This window comes from Ranitomeya variabilis, chromosome 1 (assembly GCF_051348905.1).
Source record: "Ranitomeya variabilis isolate aRanVar5 chromosome 1, aRanVar5.hap1, whole genome shotgun sequence".
In the NCBI taxonomy this organism is placed as follows: domain Eukaryota; kingdom Metazoa; phylum Chordata; class Amphibia; order Anura; family Dendrobatidae; genus Ranitomeya; species Ranitomeya variabilis.
The window spans coordinates 797,904,517-797,911,860 of NC_135232.1; positions in this window are offsets into that span (position 1 = coordinate 797,904,517).

A 7,344-nucleotide genomic window follows, 5' to 3' on the forward strand; every position below is an offset into this window, starting at 1 on the left:
ACTCCTGGGTGTGCCACCTCTCTCATTCAGTGGGCCATAGAAAGCCTATTTATTTATTTTTTTAAATATTATTGGGATTCTAAAGTCTCCCTTAAAAAACAAAAAATACATAAAAAAACAGTGGGAGAGTAATATTGCCCTTTCAGCTTGTGTGCCAGTCTTGACTCCTGGGTGTGCCACCTCTCTCATTCAGTGGGCCATAGAAAGCATTTTTTTTTTTCCTTGATTTGTGTTCTAAAATCTACCTCAACACAAAAACACTACATCAATCAGTGGGAGAAAAATATTGGCCTCAGTCAGGGCTTGTGTGCCACTGCTGTGTGTGCTATCTCTCATTCAGTGGGCTATAGAAAGCCTATTTATTTATTTATTTTTTTTCTTATTATTTGGTTTCTAAAGTCTCCCTGAAAAAAAAAAAAAAAAAAAAACAGTGGGAGAGTAATATTGCCCTTTCAGCTTGTGTGCCAGTCTTGACTCCTGGGTGTGCCACCTCTCTCTCATTCAGTGGGCCATAGAAAGCCTATTTATTTTTTTGGTTTTTTTAATATTATTTGGTTTCTAAAGTCTCCCTGAAAATAATAAAAAAAAAACTTAAAAAAACAGTGGGAGAGTAATATTGCCCTTTCAGCTTGTGTGCCAGTCTTGACTCCTGGGTGTGCCACCTCTCTCATTCAGTGGGCCATAGAAAGCCTATTTATTTTTTTGGTTTTTTTTAATATTATTTGGTTTCTAAAGTCTCCCTGAAAATAAAAAAAAAAAAACTTAAAAAAACAGTGGGAGAGTAATATTGCCCTTTCAGCTTGTGTGCCAGTCTTGACTCCTGGGTGTGCCACCTCTCTCATTCAGTGGGCCATAGAAAGCCTATTTATTTTTTTTAAAAAATATTATTGGGTTTCTAAAGTCTCCCTTAAAAAACAAAAAATACATAAAAAAACAGTGGGAGAGTAATATTGCCCTTTCAGCTTGTGTGCCAGTCTTGACTCCTGGGTGTGCCACCTCTCTCATTCAGTGGGCCATAGAAAGTCTATTTATTTATTTTTTAAAATATTATTGGCATTCTAAAGTCTCCCTTAAAAAACAAAAAATACATAAAAAAACAGTGGGAGAGTAATATTGCCCTTTCAGCTTGTGTGCCAGTCTTGACTCCTGGGTGTGCCACCTCTCTCATTCAGTGGGCCATAGAAAGCCTATTTATTTTTTTGGTTTTTTTAATATTATTTGGTTTCTAAAGTCTCCCTGAAAATAAAAAAAAAAAAACTTAAAAAAACAGTGGGAGAGTAATATTGCCCTTTCAGCTTGTGTGCCAGTCTTGACTCCTGGGTGTGCCACCTCTCTCATTCAGTGGGCCATAGAAAGTCTATTTATTTATTTTTTTAAATATTATTGGCATTCTAAAGTCTCCCTTAAAAAACAAAAAATACATAAAAAAACAGTGGGAGAGTAATATTGCCCTTTCAGCTTGTGTGCCAGTCTTGACTCCTGGGTGTGCCACCTCTCTCATTCAGTGGGCCATAGAAAGCATTTTTTTTTTTCCTTGATTTGTGTTCTAAAATCTACCTCAACACAAAAACACTACATCAATCAGTGGGAGAAAAATATTGGCCTCAGTCAGGGCTTGTGTGCCACTGCTGTGTGTGCTATCTCTCATTCAGTGGGCTATAGAAAGCCTATTTATTTATTTATTTTCTTTCTTATTATTTGGTTTCTAAAGTCTCCCTGAAAAAAAAACAAAAAAAAAAAACAGTGGGAGAGTAATATTGCCCTTTCAGCTTGTGTGCCAGTCTTGACTCCTGGGTGTGCCACCTCTCTCTCATTCAGTGGGCCATAGAAAGCCTATTTATTTTTTTGGTTTTTTTAATATTATTTGGTTTCTAAAGTCTCCCTGAAAATAAAAAAAAAAAAAACTTAAAAAAACAGTGGGAGAGTAATATTGCCCTTTCAGCTTGTGTGCCAGTCTTGACTCCTGGGTGTGCCACCTCTCTCATTCAGTGGGCCATAGAAAGCCTATTTATTTTTTTGGTTTTTTTAATATTATTTGGTTTCTAAAGTCTCCCTGAAAAAAAAAAATAAATAAATTAGGTGGGAGATTAATATTGACGTTAGTGCTTGAGTGACAGTCCTGCGTGTGTGTCATCTCTGTGATTTTGTGCCACAGAAAACAGAGTGTGTAACATTGTGCCTGATTTTCCTTGTGGTCTCACCAACCTGTTAAGGGATATTGAAATCATACTGAAGTTATAGCTCACCGTGTAAGTTGTTTGACAGCAACAAATAAAGTTACTTTGGTTAAGATTTTAAAACAATGAGGAAGTCTGGTGCAAGAGGTCGTCGTGGGCGTTCATTGTCAGCTGGTAATGATGGTAGTGGTAGTGGAGCATCAGGTGGTCGTGGGGATAAAAATATTCCACCTAAGTCTGGAGCTGTGGAGCCAGTTTCGTCGTCAGGCTACACAAGGCCTCGAACGCTCTCTTTTCTGGGAGTAGGAAAACCGCTTTTAAAGGCGGAGCAGCAACAGCAAGTTTTGGCTTACATTGCAGACTCAGCCTCTAGCTCTTTTGCCTCCTCTTCCGAAACTGGTAAATGTAAAAGCAGCGCGTCGCTTGTGGATGTTCACGGTCAGGGACAAGTCGCTTCCTTGTCCTCCTCAGCAAAAACTACAACAAGAGAGAAGGATGCAGCAGGCGACACAACGGGTCACTCCATGGAGCTCTTTACACATACCGTCCCTGGCTTAGAAAGTGAAACATTTAACAGGCCATGCCCATTACAAGTATATTCTGACATGGAGTGCACTGATGCACAGCCACAGCCAGAGTACTATGCTGCTCCTTTGACTCAGACCACCACATTGCCCTCTCAGGGTACAGATCCACAATCAGACCCTGATGAGACTATGTTGCCCCGCCACGAACGCTATACCACCGACCGACACAGTGACACAGACGAAGTTGCACACGAGCTCGAAGAGGAGGTAATAGATGACCCAGTTATTGACCCTGATTGGCAGCCATTGGGGGAACAGGGTGCAGGCGGCAGTAGTTCAGAAGCGGAGGTGGAGGAGGGGCCGCAGCAGGCATCAACATCGCAACAGGTTCCATCTGCCGGGCCCGTATCTGGCCCAAAACGCGTGTCAAAGCCAAAACCTGTTGGAGGACAGCGTGGCCATCCGGTTAAAGCTCAGTCTGCAATCCCTGAAAAGGGATCCGAGTCTAGGAAGAGTGCAGTCTGGCATTTTTTTAAACAACATCCAACTGATCAGCGCAAAGTCATCTGTCAAAAATGTTCAACTAGCTTAAGCAGAGGTCAGAATCTGAAAAGTCTAAATACTAGTTGCATGCATAGACACTTAACCACCATGCATTTTCAAGCCTGGACTAACTACCAAACGTCCCTTAAGGTTGTAGCACCCTCGGCCAATGAAGCTAGTCAGCAACGCAACATCCCTTCCGTCACTGTAAGGCCACCATTTTCCGCACCACCGGCAGTATCTGTGCAGGTTTCTTTGCCAGCCAAAAGCAGTCAGGGTCAGGGAACCACCAGTTTTGTAGGAGGAAATATTGCATCTAGGGCACCGGCGGAAACAATACCGTCTCCAACCGTCTCTCAGTCTGCCATGTACACCGGCACACCCGAAAGTTCCACGATCTCCAGCTCTCCAGTCCAGCTCACCCTACATGAGACTCTGGTTAGAAAAAGGAAGTACTTATCCTCGCATCCGCGTACACAGGGTTTTAACACCCACATAGCTAGACTAATCTCGTTAGAGATGATGCCCTACCGGTTAGTTGAAAGCGAAGCTTTCAAAGCCCTGATGGAGTACGCTGAACCACGATACGAGCTACCCAGTCGACACTTTTTTTCCAGAAAAGCCATCCCAGCCCTGCACCAGCATGTTAAACAGCGCATCGTCCATGCACTCAGGCAATCTGTGAGTACAAAGGTGCACCTGACTACAGATGCATGGACCAGTAGGCATGGCCAGGGACGTTATGTGTCCATCACGGCACACTGGGTGAATGTGGTGGATGCAGGGTCCACAGGCGACATCAATTTAGGGACAGTTGTGCCTAGCCCACGGTCTAGGAAACAGTTGGCTGTAGGCGTTCGCACCCCCTCCTCCTCCTCCTCCTCGTCCTCCTGCAGAAGCTACAGCTCTTCCACAGAACGCAGTCTGCCAACCACTCCATCGGCAGATGACACTGTTGCACACCAGTTGTCCCATTATGGGCCAGCTACTGCCAAGCGTCAGCAGGCTGTATTGGCTATGAAGTGTTTGGGCGACAACAGACACACCGCGGAAGTTCTATCCGAGTTCTTGCAACAAGAAACGCAGTCGTGGCTGGGCACAGTAGATCTTGAGGCAGGCAAGGTAGTGAGTGATAACGGAAGGAATTTCATGGCTGCCATCTCCCTTTCCCAACTGAAACACATTCCTTGCCTGGCTCACACCTTAAACCTGGTGGTGCAGTGCTTATTGAAAACTTATCCTGGGTTCTCCGACCTGCTCCTCAAAGTGCGTGCACTTTGCTCACATATCCGACGTTCGCCTGTACACGCCAGCCGTATGCAGACCTATCAGCGGTCTTTGAACCTTCCCCAGCATCGCCTAATCATAGACGTTGCAACAAGGTGGAACTCAACACTGCACATGCTTCAGAGACTGTGCGAACAGAGGCGTGCTGTTATTTATTTGTGGGAGGATACACGGGCAGGCAGTAGGATGGCAGACATGGAGTTGTCAGGTGTGCAGTGGTCTAAGATACAAGACATGTGTCAAGTCCTTCAGTGTTTTGAGGAATGCACACGGCTGGTTAGTGCAGACAACGCCGTAATAAGCATGAGCATCCCCCTAATGCGTCTGCTGATGCAAAGTTTGACGCACATAAAGGAGCAGGCGTCTGCACCAGAGGAAGAGGAAAGCCTTGATGACAGTCAGCCATTGTCTGGTCAGGGCAGTGTACAGGACGAGGTAGCGGGCGAAGAGGAGGTGGAGGACGAGGAGGATGATGGGGATGAGTATATTTTTAATGCCGAACCTTTCCCGGGGGCACAGGAAATTGGTTGCGTGTCACGGCCGGGTTCTGGTTTTTTGAGGGACACAAGTGACGTAGATTTGCCTGCAACTGCCCCTCAACCAATCACAACCGGAGATTTGACAACTGGAACTTTGGCCCACATGGCGGATTATGCCTTACGTATCCTAAAAAGGGACACACGCATTACGAAAATGATGAACGATGACGATTACTGGTTGGCCTGCCTCCTTGATCCACGCTATAAAGGCAAATTGCAAAATATTATGCCACATGAGAACTTGGAACTAATATTAGCAACCAAACAATCAACTCTTGTTGACCGTTTGCTTCAGGCATTCCCAGCACACAGCGCACGTGATCGTTCTCACACGAGCTCCAGGGGGCAGCAGACTAGGAGTGTTAGGGGTGCACACATCAGAAGTGGCGTTGGACAGAGGGGTTTTCTGACCAGGTTGTGGAGTGATTTTGCTATGACCGCAGACAGGACAGGTACTGCTGCATCAATTGAAAGTGACAGGAGACAACATTTGTCCAGTATGGTTACTAACTATTTTTCATCCCTTATCGATGTTCTCCCTCAACCGTCATTCCCATTTGATTACTGGGCCTCCAAATTAGACACCTGGCCAGAATTGGCAGAATATGCATTGCAGGAGCTTGCTTGCCCGGCAGCAAGTGTCCTATCAGAAAGAGTATTCAGTGCTGCAGGTTCAATATTAACCGAAAAAAGGACTCGTCTGGCTACCCAAAATGTTGACGATCTAACATTCATTAAAATGAACCACAACTGGATTTCGAAATCTTTTGCCCCACCTTGCCCGGCCGACACCTAGCTTTCCTATGAAAAGCTCTTGCCTGTGAATTACTTTTCTAATGTCTAATTTGCTGCAGCTGATTGTACAGCATACGACATGTTTACACCTCCCTAAATGGCAAAACTCCCCACACGGGGCCGTGGTATCGCGACTTGGCGCAAGCACCCGTGAGACTGCTGTTTGTCTGAAGAGGTGGGTGTGCTCGCTTTTGGTTGACGGCATTGCTACTGGGTCCCTCATAGTACAATGTAGTGTCTCTGGCGGTGGTGGTGCGCACCCAACGTCAGACACACCGTTGTAACATGAGGGGCCCTGGGGCGGTCCCGCCGGCCTCAAGAGAGTTCCCCCCTACCCCAGCTCAAAATGTGCTCTACCACGTGCAAAATTATGTCGCACAGCTCCACCAATCTTTAGTCTATTCGCTGACATCATTCAATGTCTGGCACTGACAATACAAATTTGTAGACATCTATGATGCAACTTAAAGTAGTCTGTGTCTGTGTCCTATATTGGCACCATTAAATAGTTACTGCCAAATTACTATGTCAGAAACTCAGTAGATGAGCCCACCCCTGTACCTAAGTATGCCACCTTTTTTTTTGTTTTGGTTGTTTTGCGAGACATTAACATCTATTTATATTTTGGGAGTACTGGGACAGACACTCCTTGCACTACTCCTCCACTCACCACCAAGCTGCCTGTGTATCCATGTAACCGCTGTAAAGCTGCCATGAGCCTATTGTTTGTTATTTTAGGCCTTTGATAGCCTGTCTGCGGTCCCTACTTTAAATACTCCTCCACTCACCACCAAGCTGCCTGTGTATCCATGTAACCGCTGTAAAGCTGCCATGAGCCTATTGTTTGTTATTTTAGGCCTTTGATAGCCTGTCTGCGGTCCCTACTTTAAATACTCCTCCACTCACCACCAAGCTGCCTGTGTATCCATGTAACCGCTGTAAAGCTGCCATGAGCCTATTGTTTGTTATTTTAGGCCTTTGATAGCCTGTCTGCGGTCCCTACTTTAAATACTCCTCCACTCACCACCAAGCTGCCTGCCCGTGTATCCATGTAACCGCTGTAAAACTGCCATAAGCCTATTGTTTGTTATTTTAGGCCTTTGATAGCCTGTCTGCGGTCCCTACTTTAAATACTCCTCCACTGACCACCAAGCTGCCTGCCCGTGTATCCATGTAACCGCTGTAAAACTGCCATGAGCCTATTGTTTGTTATTTTAGGCCTTTGATAGCCTGTCTGCGGTCCCTACTTTAAATACTCCTCCACTCACCACCAAGCTGCCTGTGTATCCATGTAACCGCTGTAAAGCTGCCATGAGCCTATTGTTTGTTATTTTAGGCCTTTGATAGCCTGTCTGCGGTCCCTACTTTAAATACTCCTCCACTCACCACCAAGCTGCCTGTGTATCCATGTAACCGCTGTAAAACTGCCATGAGCCTATTGTTTGTTATTTTAGGCCTTTGATAGCCTGTCTGCGG